The 16,280-nt window shown below is 43.2% G+C and overlaps 1 protein-coding gene across 2 annotated transcripts in view; it reads right to left on the bottom strand.

The window, feature by feature from the left end:
- Positions 1–12,388, bottom strand: part of TPPP3 (tubulin polymerization promoting protein family member 3) — a 31,877-nt gene extending 19,489 nt beyond the window's left edge. The window contains exon 1 of one of the 2 annotated variants that reach the window (XM_083165328.1): positions 12,046–12,388. The gene's annotated coding sequence lies outside the window, so the exon portion shown is untranslated. The remainder of the gene's footprint in view (positions 1–12,045) is intronic. The other variant, XM_083165327.1, reaches the window with a different exon arrangement.
- Positions 12,389–16,280: the final 3,892 nt, after the last annotated feature.

Genomic DNA, 16,280 nt, shown 5'->3' with positions numbered 1-16,280 from the left:
ACAGGGTGTAATAAAAACCATTGCACTTACATTGCTGTAAGGGTTAATGTGTGCAATGCATGTGTTAGGCATGCTTGTAAGGATATATTGGAATCTAATTGATTCCAATTCCAAATAAGCAGTTTTTTATGAGGATAGGTAATTGAATAAGTGGGTCATGTGATGTATTGCAGAAGATACTTCAATAGTGGGTTGTTGGGCGTAAATACTCCGCTTACGTGCGGTAGCACCGCTTGGCTCCCGTTCGGATGCGGTATTCCCGAGCATACTCTGTAATACTCTGTAATACCGTGCCGAATCGGAGTGTTTCTCCCGCACACGCATGGTTTGTATGTCGTCCGTAAACACGCCCTGTTCTTAAAGAGTGAGTCCGTCCGAATGCGGAGGACACGTGGGCGTTTCTACGGACGATGGCCGCATGCGGCAAAACACCGTTGCGTGCTGACCGCTCCGTAAGAATGCGGGAATTTCCGCACAGATCAGAATAAGGGCCCAGGTCTGTTCCTACTTAGTTTATTAGGATTCTGGCATACAGAACATTAGCCATACACCCCAATTATAAATGCTTAGAATTCACATTCATAAGCAGATGTGTCCGAATATCTATCCTCCATGGGCTACAAGTCGCCTTATTCTAGTTCACTCTTTCTGACAAATTCCTTCTTAGATGGACACAACCATGTGCACTGCAGGTGGGGAAGATGTAACTTGTGCAGAGAGAAATAGATTTGGGTGGGGTTTTACTTCAAAGTGAGATCTATATTGCAGTGTAAAATCATGCAGTCAGTATTTACCCTGCACAGAAACTAAATAACTCACCCAAATCTAATTCTCTCTGCACATTTTACATCTGCCCCACCTGCAGTGCACATGATTTTGTCCATCTAAGAAGGATTTTGTCAGAATTAGTGAACTAGAATAAGGCCCTGTGTGACTCAACGTCTTCTTGTGCAACTCATTCCTTTATAAAGCATCTAATACCTCTCTCCTGTATTAAGGGGGGTCTGACAGCGAGCGGCTGAATAACCCGGCACTTCAAAAGCTGGGTAATTGCCGGGTTATTCAGCCCCCGCTGTCTGAAAGCGGTATTACTTGCAAAACGATACATATACACACAAGCTAATTATGCTAAATAAAATGATTCATGGCATGCCTATATTTTGTGTATGTATCTTGTCACATGAAGAGACGTCCATTGCTACCGAGTAACGCTACAACATACCATTTAGCACATAAAGACGCTAGAAGTATGTTAACACATACGGTGCACTTCTGATTAGGGCATTAAAGTGCAAAGAACCACTATCGGGGCAGGGGGTTGGAGGGAGACTTCTGGACTGGAGTCCCAGGCCCAACAGAGAGGGGGGCCCATCCCCCACCTGTGGCTCATACTGCCGGACTAGTAAATAGATTTTTATTGGTTGCTTTGGCCAACATTCCATCCTCAATAGAACTCCGTTCTTGGTAAATTAACCCCATGAGTTTGGGCAAGAGAGGAGATAGGTGGTACCCCGGCACATTCACTTTAGCATTGTTCAATTTTTGCTCTTGTTGTAAAAATATGATACTTTATTTAAATGGGTACTTGTTTAGTTTCACGGCGGCAGCGGCCGTGCGTCTGAGTCCCCCTGCATTTTTCAAACAAAAGACATGTGTCACATTTTGTTTGAACATTAATACAGTAGTAACTACACAATGTCGTCATTTCAAGAGACTTTTGTTGGTTACCCGTAGAAACAGACAAATGTCTTCCATGCAATTTCACAAAGAACATAAGGTATGATAAGTGACACTGTGAATTCAAAATGGATAGTTATTAATTAAAATAACGAAGAAAAAAAATATATTTGCCACGAAAACACGCACTTGGCAAAGACAAGTAAAGTACTAGGTGTCCATTTGAGTAAATAAGTCACATTTGTACCCAAAACTGTTGAATCAATGGGCAAAGGCAATAGAAAGGGTCTTCATGTGATTTACCACACTTCCATCAGTTATGGGAAGTTGAGAGGCCTGACAAATCTCCTGTGTGGGGAAAGGTATGTTCTATGAAGCCCATTCAAAAACATCTCTTTATATCAGGGGTGGGGAACCTCAGCCCCCGTAGCCGGTCTGAGTGGCCCTCCCACCAGCCTGGCAGCTATGCCGGGAGTCAAGTACAGGGGAATTCTCCTGAGAGGTCGGTAGTTCACGTGAGATTCCTCATAATCAGCAGCAGCCGGACACTGTTAGTCCTATTCAGCGGCAGCCGCCGGACACTGTTAGTCCTATTCAGCGGCAGCCGCCGGAGCGTGGGACGGCTGCAGCAGGACAATTCGAAAGAGACATTTTTACATATGGCCCCCGAAGGATTTTTTCCCCATACAAACGGCCCTTGGCACAAAAAAGGTTCCCCATCCCATCTTTATATCATGAAGAGGAAAGTGACCTGCAACAGAACATCCATCTCCAGGTTAGGATGCTGTACCGTAGGTTATAATTGGTACCTCCAGATCTTGAATATAACTGAGGGACACATGGTGCCACATTTCATACACTGGATTTAGTTAAATGTACTCACAATTGTGCAGTGTTGTGTATGTACACTATAAGCAGATCAAACAACTGCAGACTGTGAAATCATTGCGGGAATTTAAACACATTACAAGTATGTAGAGGCACATTGCCATAAACCCTTGCCTGCAAGCATATGAAAAGGATTTATACATTAAAATGCATCTTGGCTGACATAACGATGACCTCATTATAAGATGGAGCCATTTGGCTCATACACACAGCACTTTAGGGCAAATACTTTACATTTAAATGGACCTGTCAACATCAATTGACATCTTTGGTCTCAGCACAAACGTATCTTATAAAATATCCTTCTACCTAATCATTCCCAATATGCTTCCCACTGATTGTGCCTCTTACGTCTGTTCCCGGTGTGGGTCATGCAGTATTCTTACTAATAATACAATAACGGGGAAAGATAAGATACGTTGTGTTTGTACATATAGGGGGTCATTCTGATTGACTCCCAGTGAAACTGCCCCACCGAATACTCCCCCACTGTCATATCCCTGCAGCAGGAGAAATCATTTGATGGTCAGAAATCATCGAATAATTTCCTCTGCCTTCACAAAGACTGACTTATATCTGCAGCCACCAGGCCGAAGACAGGGAGGGCGGCACCGACCCGCCTGCGTACCCACTGGAACACCCAATGTTTTCATGGGAACGCCCATGGAAAGCTGGGTGCTCCCATGGCCCAGCGCTGACACCGCCCCCATCCCTCTCCAGGGGCCAAATTCGTCTCACTACCTATGAAGCAGAATCGGCCCCATAGCACCTACACTAGTTTCTTACTATACCACCTGCTAACAAACATAAGGCTCAGATGAGTACCTATAGTGGGTGACGAGAGTGCATGGATATCGTATTGTATAGGCATACTGGGCAGATGCCTAGGGCAACACTTATCTGGGTCCTTCAAGCAGGGCTGGGCCAGAGGGCATCTGCCTCCCAGGCTGGGGCTTCAGAGCTCTTCAGGGGCAAGGTCAGAATACTGCCTGCGACTTCCACCCAATCAGAGCAACCGGCATTTTCTACCTGCCTCCCAGGCGGCAGCAAAACACTGAATCACTACCAGCTTGCTGATTAGTTAATGGGTGGGGATATCCACCAGTGTAGGTCTACTGGCCACCAGTTTTCAGCTAGGCAGGGAATGGCTGTCAGCTTGCCAAAGTGCTGACAGCCATTCACTGTGTGCAAGCATTTGGAGAGAGTATGGGTCCATAGGAGGGGTAAGTCATGAGTTGTTTTTTTTATTCCTGTGAAAGGATAGGAGCCAAAGTGCACTGCTTTGCCCAGGGCCTTCAATTCTGTTAAGACAGCCCTGATGGTTTTCAGTGAACTCTCAAAACATTTGCCACCCTGTCCATGCAGCACCACCCTCCCCAATATCGTTCTGGCTATCACACCAGCACAGAGGATAGCAAAGACTCCGGCATTATGCTGCACAGTTGGTCGGCCCCTCCATCTATTCAACTGCAATATATTCGTTTTTGGGGGAAGGGGAAGAGGGGTATATCCGCACTACAGGTGCTACAGCAGTATAATGGTGGATCTCAGAGGGGGTGCAGCCACAGACCCTAAATAATACAGATAAGGGAGATAGAGAAGAATGTATTTTTTGTTGGCGCACAGAGGTAAGTTGAAGAATTACGTATACAGATGGAGCAGGGCTTATTATTGCTGGCGGAGCGCCAGGACCGTGTCCCTGGCGATCCGCCAGCAATCTGGCGCTCTGGCTGAATGAGACGCTCGTGCGTCTCCCACGCACGAGCGTCTCAATAGCCGGGCGGCGAGGCGGCGCGGCGGGTGCAGTCCTGCCCGTCTCCAGCTTCAGGGAGACGGGCAGGGCTGCGGGGGGCTGCGGGGGGGCGGTGTGGACCGGCGGGGACCCGGGGAAGCCGGCGGGGACCCGGGCAAAAGCTCCGTCGGAACGGGACGCGCGTGCACCTCGTGCACGCGCGTCCCCTTCCGACATACAGATGGCGCGGGGCGGGGGATGGCGGGTGGCGAGTCCTCCGCCATCCCCAGCAAAGACAAGCCCTGCGCTATCTGTATGTATTTTTCTTAACGTTTTATTAAATATTGATTTATATGTTGTATACAAATAAACAATTACGTTTAAAATAATCAATAATGTCCTTTTGTCTTTTTTTTTGTCGTATTCTTTTTGGAGTGTATTTATTTTATAGTAACAAATTTGTTAGTTTCATAGAACTTGCAACAAGATAGTCACTGTATCGAATATATACACACCATACATGATCTGTATAGTATGGTAGTGATGTTCCATAAAATGTAGGGACCTATTTATCAGACTTGTCAACCTCTTAAATCATGCGGAAAGAGTAGGATCACACCCCAAGGTGTGCGTGACGTGCTTCCTTCCACATCTGAGAACTTTATAAACCTACTTTATGTGTTGGAAGATATGTCCACATAGACGAGACACCACAAGCTTTACAGTGGGGGTGATAAATAATGCAGAATGGAATCAGCTCCTAACTGTCATGTTACAGGCTGGGTTTGAAAAATGACAGGTAGGAGCTGTTTGGCTGTTGAGTTATAACTCTGAAGTATCACCACAGTATGGTCACAACAGTGATGTTGCATGTATTAACTGGTGGAAATATAAATGTGCATTCTATAGTATAAGACAATCCCCCTGCACAATGCCTATACTAGGAAGGCAGCTGCAACCAACAGGTGAAGTATTTTATTCCCTGGCGGCTTTTAGTCATTCTTAAGATACACCAAAACACTTGTCAGAAGTGTCAAAATGTGTTCAGAGGATTAAGGGATCAGTTACTACACACTTAGTGCACGTATAACATTAACCTAACAGGATTCAGTATTGAATCCCGACGGTCGGGATCCCGGTGTTCAGAATCCTGACGCCGGAATCCCGACAGCCGAAATGCCGACAAGGGGGGGACGTGGATCGCCCCCCCTTGCGGGCTCGCTGCGCTTGCTGCGCTGCCCCTTCACAGAATAAAATTCCTGATTTTTTTTACACCAAATTTAAAAAAAAAACTTTTATTTTAAAAGTTCACTTTCCACTTCACCATAAAAAGATGGCGATTGCTACACGGTGACACATGGCGAAAATCACTTAGAAAGCAATTTCCATCTAATCATTGACTACACTCACGGCGAATCACATTGAAAAACCCATTGAAAAACCACAAATTGCGGAGACTATCAGACGGTGAATTGTCCATCATTCACTGTTAGCTGTCGGTGAATATTGCACGTGGAGTAGGGTGAATCACTTTTTCAGTAAAAAGATTCACCTTACAGCACGAAAATAGCACACATTCGCCTTAGAACATGGCGAATCAGCCTCATTGAATACTGCCCTACTGCATGATAGTACATATCGCTTTTGCTGATTCAAACAGTATGATTTTGCATACGGCACATGAACCAAAGTGACTTCATGCACTATTGAATATGTCCAACGTCTTCTAAATCAGATCGGTCTTTTCATGACATGGAGCAATGTAAGCCGCAAACTTGGTGGTGGCAAAGTGATGACACGTTGCCTTCACTTGAGGGAGTGTAATAGGAGCATGTGATTCTGAGAGACATGCATATGGGGAAGTGCAGGCACTACTGAGTAATGTTGTGGTAGCTGGCATAAAAGCAATAAGCTGCACAGGTTTCCACTTATACCGTGTTCTCACTGCGAGTGAGAAATACACGGCTTTTCCCCAGCATTGAAATGCCGGGGACTGTCGCGCTGGACCCCCGTTCTCACTGCAAGTTCCCGGGTGAAGAAGTTCTACCCGGGAATTTGCCTTTTAACACGGGTTTTTCGGCAGTGTGAACGGGTCGACCCGTGTCTGCATACCCAGATCTCAGACACGGGTAAAAAGAAGGGTTTTACCCGTGTCTGAGATCCGGGGATGCGACCCGTTCACACTGCCAAAAATCCCGTGTTAAAAGGAAAAATCCTGGGTCTACATGCTAGACCCGGGAGTTTGGCTGCAGTGAGAACGGGGTATGACACATTAGCTGAACATGTACTCGCATTAGTATAAGCAGGGCTTAAAGTGGTCTGGGAGAGGTGGTGGAACTCATTTCCCCTGCCACCTAAACAACCCACTCCCCCTGCAAGCTATACATTTGTGCCCTACCTCCCATACTTTATAACGGGACAGTGGTCTCACAAGTGGCCACATGCACTAAGCTTGAAAAGTGATAAAATGGAGAGTGATAAACCACCAGCCAATCAGCTCCTACCTGCACGTCACAGGCTGTGTTTGAAAAATAACAGGTAGGAGCTGATTGGTTGGTGGTTTATCCATTTTATCACCTTTCAAGACTTAGTACAGTGTATCTCACCCACGGAATGGATGTTGTCACACAACCTCCAATTCAAATGATGTCATACAGTAGAACAATCTTATTCACATTACTCACATATAGTGCCCCTGATTCATATTACACCACACAGTAGTGCCCATTATTCATGTTATTTTACTCAATAGTGCCCCTCATTCAAGTTATGCTACACAGTAGTGTTCATTATACACAATTTCCACAGTATTAGTGCTGCTTATACACATAATACCCACAGTAGTAGTGCTGCTTATACCCATAATACCCACAGTAGTTGTGCTGCTTATACACATAATACCCACAGTAGTAGTGCTGCTTATACACATAATACCCACAGTAGTAGTGCTGCTTATACACATAATACCCACAGTATTAGTGCTGCTTATACACATAATACCTACAGTGGTAGTGCTGCTTATACACATAATACCTACAGTGGTAGTGATGCTTATACACATAATACCTACAGTAGTAGTACTGCTTATACACATAATACCCACAGTAGTAGTGCTGCTTATACACATAATACCTACAGTGGTAGTGCTGCTTATACACATAATACCTACAGTGGTAGTGCTGCTTATACACATAATACCTACAGTGGTAGTGCTGCTTATACACATAATACCTACAGTAGTAGTACTGCTTATACACATAATACCCACAGTAGTAGTGCTGCTTATACACATAATACCCACAGTATTAGTTCTGCTTATACACATTATACCTACAGTAGTAGTGCTGCTTATACACATAATACCCACAGTATAAGTGCTGCTTATACACATAATACCCATAGTATTAGTGCTGCTTATACACATAATACCCACAGTATTAGTGCTGCTTATACACATACTGTAATACCCACAGTAGTAGTGCTGCTTATACACATAATACCCACAGTATTAGTGCTGCTTATACACATTATACCTACAGTAGTAGTGCTACATATACACATAATACCCACAGTATTAGTGCTGCTTATACACATAATACCCACAGAATTAGTGCTGCTTATACACATACTGTAATACCCACAGTAGTAGTGCTGCTTATACACATAATACCCACAGTAGTAGTGCTGCTTATACACATAATACCCACAGTATTAGCATACCCTCCAACATGACCCATTCAATTAGGTACAAAATGCTCTGTTTCTGGACTTCCTTACCAGTGGCAGTTGCAGAGGTGAGGCTGCAGCACAGTCCAATATTCAAAAAGGGGAGCCACTCCAAACATCACTGTCCTGGACTCACTGGCAGTTGATGTGACCCCCCTCTTTGAATTTTGGACTGTGCTGGAGTCCAACCTCTGTAACTGCCACTGGCAGGGAAGTCCAGGAAAAGAGCATTTTGTACCTAATGGAATGGGTCGTGTTGGAGGGTATGTATTAGTGCTGCTTATACACATAATACCCACAGTAGTAGTGCTGCTTATACAAATAATACCCACAGTATTAGTGCTGCTTATACACATAATACCCACAGTAGTAGTGCTGCTTATACACATAATACCCACAGTAGTAGTGCTGCTTATACACATAATACCCACAGTAGTAGTGCTGCTTATACACATAATACCCACAGAAGTAGTGCTGCTTATACACATAATACCCACAGTAGTAGTGCTGCTTATACACATAATACCCACAGTAGTAGAGCTGCTTATACACATAATACCCACAGTAGTAGTGCTGCTTATACACATAATACCCACAGTAGTAGTGCTGCACTGAACTGGTCAGTGTGCTGTCTGTGTTGTAGGAATTACGCAGGAGCCGTGCCCTACATGATACGTTCTCCCACCTCGAGATCCCACAGGGAGAGGTGTGGTCTCGGAACCATGGAGTCATTACAGCCCCTCCCTGCACTGTATAATGCCTAGATTGCTATAATTGTGCAGTGGGGTAAGACTATGCACCCATTTCCCCACTTCAATGGGGAAATGGGTGCTATTCAGGAAGCTGGTCTTCTCTCCTGGTATTCCTGGTATTCCGGGAGAGCAGGCAAGTATGCAATATGTCCAGATTTATCCTGGATACTTTGGGGTGCAAACTTACAAGTGAGTTGGTTTAGAATACATTCCCCTAGAACAACCGGCAATGCTAGTATTCTGACTTACAGCTTATTTCATACATTTTGCAAACGTTCTTTTGTTTTTCCCACAATTCCCACAATAAGAACATACATGTCATTTCAAGGGTGCTTGCTAAATACAAATAATGGTCTTGAATCACAAGCCTCTGGTCTACAGACGTTTCTCCACACTGACATTGAAGCAGTTAACCTAACATTCTGCTTAATTGGTTCATGTTTTTCCCCCTGCAGATCCACCACCCTATTCTCCATCCCTCTGGGCCCTGCAGGCAGATCATGTCACTGCTGTTTCTCATCCAGCCGGTCACCATGGCAACAGTCTGTAATGGTGTAAGCAATGTGTAAGAGGGAAAGCTGTGGATGTGAGGCAGCCTAGTTCTCACAGTGATGGGAGCAAAATTGTGTAATTCCCAGAGTATTCTTCTTAGGAGACACATTACTTATTAGAAGTACCTGCCTGTTACAGGGGACAGGTATAGGCCCTTATTCAGATCTGATTGCTGTACAAATTTGTTCTCTTAATGGGCAAAACCATGTGCACTGCAGGTGGGGCAGATGCAACATGTGCAGAGAGAGTTAGATTTGGGTGGGGTGTGTTGAAACTGAAATCTGAATTGCAGTGTAAAAATAATGCAGCCAGTATTTACCCTGCACAGAAACAAAATAACACACAAATCCAACTCTCTCTGCACATGTTACATCTGCCCCACCTGCAGAGCACATGGTTTTTCCTATTTTGAGAACAATTTTGTACTGCGATCAGATCTGAATAAGGGCCATAGTGCCTTACAAAGCAATATCTTGTCAGGATCTCTTGAGATGCGGACAAGGACAGCAGATGTTCTCGTTGGAAATGTGTATTCCTTAAGGACGACAATACTTGTTATTTATGCTGCATGAGACGGTCTGGCGGGTACCGGAATATTAAATTACAGGCTTGTTTTTTTTATGCAGCGGTTTTACGTAACCTGATTGTGCTCAGTGATGTGTTTGAGTATGTAATGTTTATATATAGTCTATGACTCTATGTCTCTGTGTAATATAAACGGTATCATTCGTAAAATGAAGAAATTTGTTTTGGGTGTGGCGAGACACGACGTGAGGGATCACTAATAGATGCTGCACTGCTGGAAAACCTTGATATCTGGAAGTGCAAGTTACACTGGCGCTGACATTATAAGGGGCAGATGTGTAAGCTATAGAGAGAGAGATAAAGTTCTCAGAGATAAAGTAGCAACCAATAAGCATGTAACATGGTAGATAGGAGCCGATTGGCTGGTAGTTTATCTCTCTCTGTCCACTTTATCACTTTCGAAGGTTAAGACATCTCCCCCTTTGACTAGTAAATTTGGTTTAATGCGGATAGTCCAACAAATAATATCAGTACCCAATGAATGATTTTGGAGGATAATCTACAGAACCACCCCTATAGGCAATCGCTGAGAGTCTGCTGTTTGGTACAACCCCACAAAGTGCGTTTAGATTTATAACAACTTAATTTGCATATTTAGATTCTATATACTATAATTAAGGTGGCCATACACACGCAGATTTATCTGCAGATCTGTCTGGTTGGAACAAAAACCTGGTTATGGATGAGAGCAAATGACAGTTGACCATTTGCTTGGAAATGCTGGAAAACTGTCACTCATCCATAACCATGTTTTTGTTCCAACCAGCCAGATCTGAAGATAAATCTTACTAGTGTATGGGCACCTTTATTAATCTCCCAGCACAATGTCAATTTTGCTGTTTTAATAAGCATGTGATTGTGCTGGCAAGAGGTGACACATGTACCTCTCGTCATTTAAGAGGCAAGCTTAGTATACACTGATTTCAACAGTCCCGCCTTGTCTGTATGATTTCATTCTATGAGTGTGATACATTCCACTGTTCTCCACATGCTGAAACTCAGTGCATCAGCATTATACCCATTTATATATATATATATATATATATATATATATATATATATATATAGTGCCACTAAAATACATCGGTAACACGCATTTATCAACGCCCTGATACTGTATGCACATTATACATACTGTAAAACCAATATTGTCATTTGTTTGACGTATACTGAAGAATTATTGATCCTCTACCACACTGATAATGCAACTGCAAACCTGCCTGCAAGAAATGTGTGTGTACACGCACACACACACAATATCACACACATAGCACATAAACTATAACATAGCTATACAGCGAGAAATATCAGCGTGTTCTATGTCACAGCGCCTTTGTACGGATCTGCTTAGACTTGAAGTAATATAAAACAAACATCATTATTTGCTGAGTACTTACGTTAATATCTTGCATACGTGTATAATGTGTGTGTGCACTAAGCAACTAATATGCCTATAAATCCATGCACAGTATAATTCAGTTACAATTTACTGTACTGTAAGCTAAAATGCTGATACTGTGACAGCATACTGTACATACCCAACGCCGCTGAATACTATATTTACAGACAGCAATCTCGCTAATCCACCCATAAAGTTGTAAAATGATACACACTGTAGGAATAAAGCACTACCAGCCTGGGAGACATATTGAGCTGGTTAAAAACCATTACAGTGAACAGATGTAAAAATACTGTATGTCTTCTGGTAACGCACAGTAGCTGGGAAGCAGAGATAAAAATACTACACATTAGCAGGCAGGAGAGGCTGAGGAAGAACTGAGGCAATGTTTATAAGGAAACATGCCTGGAACAGCGTACATGACTATATTCAGCAGTACATCTCTACCTTGGCAATCCAAGAAGGATTTGATTCCGCAGAGGGAACGTTTCACTGCAGAAAACGCTGCTCTTCAGGAATTTATTCAGCAAGACCTTTTATTTTTTACTACAATGCACCTGCAGAAAATCCGTCCACAAGACTTTGGACAGCAGGGGGAAAAAAAATGATAATGGGATGTTCTCCTGATATGCAAAACAGCCAAGTGAAAATTAAACTTAAAATTCTTATTGTGGCAAAAATGTGCAAGTGTTGTATTATGTGCAGATTGCCATAGAGAGGATCCTTGCTCTTACCTCCTGGTTCTCTCTCTTGTGATATAGACGCCTCCTCTCCCCGCTTGGCCTGTAGAATGAAATGCTGCTTTAGAGACTGTAGGACTATTATCTTGTGTTTATTCCTGTATCCATAGAGACATCCTGTAAAACATCAAGGGAGTGTAATATAAATATAAGTGACCAAGGTCATACAGGCATAAGAGATGTACCCTCCTTGCTTGTAGCAGGCAAGATTTAACTTGGTAGGGATCTCTCCTGCAAGTCAGGAGATGGGGTTCTGAGGGAGAGGGGTGTGTCGTAGCAGAACAATGACTGGCAATTAGGCTGGGACTCTCATTCATTAACTGGCTAGTGTTTCTGGGACTGGGCTTCTGAACGCTGCTATCTGTCCTGCAGCCGTTTTCTGCCCTGTGTTGCTGTGGAAACTACGATCAAGGAAATAATATTTGCTGATATATATATATATATATTTTTTTTTAACCTTTTTTGTGGATATTCTAGATGGATGCAATTATTATATAAAATTTTTTAATTATTTAAACTTTTGCATAATTGTCAATGTGTGTGTGTGTGTGTGGCAATGCAGTAACATCTGAGGCTAATCCATACCACTTTTAGAAGTGATTATGAGAATAAGCCCCTTTCTCTCTGATCGAGTGTAGACAATTTGTGCTGTTTGCTATGACGCTTCTGCACCAGTCCTACAGTATACCTCAGGCACAGACTGTGTAGCATTAGGGTCTGTACGACTATAGAAACAAGAGACCTTACCAGGGCTGCGTCAGCACTGGGACCGATGTTGTTTTACTGCGTATTTCTGCACATGTTCATACGCCGGGCGCACAGACTGTTTTACGGGTGCACGCACCCAGTGGCGGGGGGCATAGAGGGGCATGGGGCGGCAGGTGGCACTGTTAGCATAGGGGAATGCCCAGCTTTCATGGGCGTTCCCGTGAGAATGCTGGGAGTTCTCATGATAATGAGGCCATGACGCGGGTGCGGGCGGCTGACATCACGGATGTCGGCTGCCCGCCCATTTCCTTCCCAGCGTGCACGCATATGTAAGGTTGCTCAGAGCGACCTTACATATGCGTGCACCTTACACATCTTTCGATGTTCGGCGACCATCGATAAATGTGGGTGGATCCCCCCTGGCCTGCGAATGGATATTACCATGTAACAGCTTGCCACGCTTCGGGCTTGTTTTCTGTGTACGCTCGCCACGCTTCCGGCTCGGTGGATAGTGGGGGTATGAACAGGTCAGGGGGACGTGTACTGTGTCCCCTCGCGGGGCATGCTGCGCTTGCCACGCTTCGGGCTGGCGTGGATAGTGGGGGTGTGCTAAATCGCATTGCATGCAAATTGCACACAATGCGATCCACGGGCAGTGCCACCGGGAAACTACAAAAGTACTGACAAAAACACACTTTACGCTCAGCTGAGCAATAACAGACATCCAGGTACCAACCCTAGTACACACTATGACCAGTCCAGAGATGCAGGGTCAGATTAACACGTGGTGTACAGAACATAACAGCACCGGGGGGACATATGGACATAGAGTAGGCATCAGTCAGTCATAAATCAGAAGTATCAATATTGTGTTTCCTCACAACTACAATGATGCAACTTTTCTATTTGTACTGTATGTATTTAGGGAGAGATTGGGGTGGGGCCACAGACACATAGCAACTGTCACAGCTACAATAGGCTCTACATTATTGTCACCCTCAGGCTTACAGTATGTGGCCTTTAATCCACCTACTTCTGCCTCTGTTTCCAGCATTGTTCTCAGTATAACACATGAAGCGCAGGTTGTTAGGTAGATGTATGAAGCAGGGATAAGGGAGGAGAAGTGATAAAGTGCCTGGTACATTATCACCGGCCAATCAGCTCCTAACTGTCCCTCTTTAAACCCAGCCTCAGGGGCAAACACAGGATTTTTTTAAGGGGGGTTTCCAGGTAGAATAAATACTAAGTCATATATATATATATATATATATATATATATATATATATATATATATAGATAGATATATATCTATATATATATAGATATATCTATAGATATATCTATATATATATAGATATATATATCTATATAGATATATATATATATTTATATAGAAAAAGAGATAACCCTTTCACTGCGCTGAAATGGTAGGCCGCACCACTACAAGTCCCCCCTGTTAGTGGGGGAAGGAGAACGGAAGATGCAACAAAGATATAGAGTGCGCCTTTGTGTGTGTCAAAACCACCACCATAAAACAGGTGTATATTTGACACTTTTTTTTCGTAATTTTATACAATTTATTAAAATAAATAAAACAATTTTTCAGCAATATTTCATTCTTATGCAGTCATATTTTCCATCATTCCAATGACCCAACGCGTTTCGTCACTTGGACTTCATCAGGGGTACAACAAAAAATGACTCAATAGAAATAAGCTTTCAGCTTAAAAAAAAGTAGACTGGTTCTTCCTTAGTTCTTGAACCGACTTAGGTAATTAAAAAAATCGGCAGCGATGTTGAATGGGGCAAAATGAGGTGATGTATGGAGAGGTAAATTCATCTGTCCTCTCACAGCAATGTATCTCTCCTATCGCACCACTCCAATGCCTGCATGCATTGGAGTGGTGCGATAGGAGAGATACATTGCTGTGAGAGGACAGATGAATTTACCTCTCCATACATCACCTCATTTTGCCCCATTCAACATCGCTGCCGATTTTTTAAATTACCTAAATCGGTTCAAGAACTAAGGAAGAACCAGTCTCCTTTTTTTTTAAGCTGAAAGCTTATTTCTATTGAGTCATTTTTTGTTGTACCCCTGATAAAGTCCAAGTGACGAAACGCGTTGGGTCATTGGAATGATGGAAAATATGACTGCATAAGAATGAAATATTGCTGAAAAATTGTTTTATTTATTTTAATAAATTGTATAAAATTACGAAAAAAAAGTGTCAAATATACACCTGTTTTATGGTGGTGGTGGTGACACACACAAAGGCGCACTCTATATCTTTGTTGCAGATAGATATATATATATACACACACACACACACACTGAGTTGGCATTTTTGTGTGCAATAAAATTGTGTTACTGTATTACACCATTATCTCCTTTTGCTCTTTATCTCTAAAACACCTATATGAACTTAAGGGGTGTACACACGGAGCGATCCTTCTAAGTGATTATGACTACAAATTGCTTAGAAGGTTAGTAAAGGTTAGTAAAGATCTCTGTCACGGTGACAAATCTCCCTATAATATCGCTTAGTAAAAAAGAGTTGGCAGGCAAGAATATTTTGACTAGATCCCTGGCTGTCTCCTATTCACTGCTGAGGGAGATAGTCACTAGGCGATAAGCAATGAATACCAACCAAGTATGTTAATTCTAGTATAGTCAAAATCGTCCATAGTCAAAATCGCTCCATGTGTACACCCCTTAAGTGTGGGATATTTCTGGAGTACCCGCGGAGAATAATATAGAGAACCCTGATTACACCAACTGCATCTGGATATTGAATACAGGCTTTCATTACCACTAACTACGGTACACCTTCACTCTTTGGGGTGATCTTTTCCCACGTGGTGGAGGGTATCGAATCATTAAAACCTATTACACTAGGAGGCACTCTCTCTCACCCTTATCCATATATATATATATATATATATATATATGTGTATATACATATGTATCAATATATATCGATAGGTAGAAATATACATTATAAATATAAATATTTATATATAGAACAATAGCAGTAGGTACCTGACCCTGATATTATGGCTGCTGCAGAACGTTTTCGATCTGTGCAGGCAGATCACCGCGGCGCCCTAACTGCTGACTATCGGTGGCTCCCCCAGCTTAGCTCCCCAGCTCTTGTCACTACAGCCCTGTTGCGTCAAAATGCAATGAGTGGGTGGAGCATAATCGGGAAGGGGGCTGAGCTATGATCGCAATGCCCGATCATTAAAAAAAAAGCAGAACATTTGTTCCATCAGGGGGGGGGGGGGGGTTCTGGGTACTCGGACCCCCCCTGCGTGCGCTAGTGAGCCTATAACTAACAGTCAGGAGCTGATTGGCCGGTGATAAAGTACCAGGCACTTTATCACTTCTCCTCCTTTATCACTGCTTCACACATCTACCCCTCAGCTAATATTGCATTAAATTGTGTCCACCTAAACATAATGTTTTCTACTGTAGTTCCAAACGAGCTACTACTTTCCTGTGCGTACCAACACCTTA

This window comes from Crinia signifera, chromosome 11, assembly GCF_055691185.1.
Source record: "Crinia signifera chromosome 11, ASM5569118v1, whole genome shotgun sequence".
Classification (NCBI taxonomy): domain Eukaryota; kingdom Metazoa; phylum Chordata; class Amphibia; order Anura; family Myobatrachidae; genus Crinia; species Crinia signifera.
The sequence above is the reverse complement of the archived record's forward strand: the minus strand, read 5'-3'. Positions and strand labels throughout refer to the sequence as shown.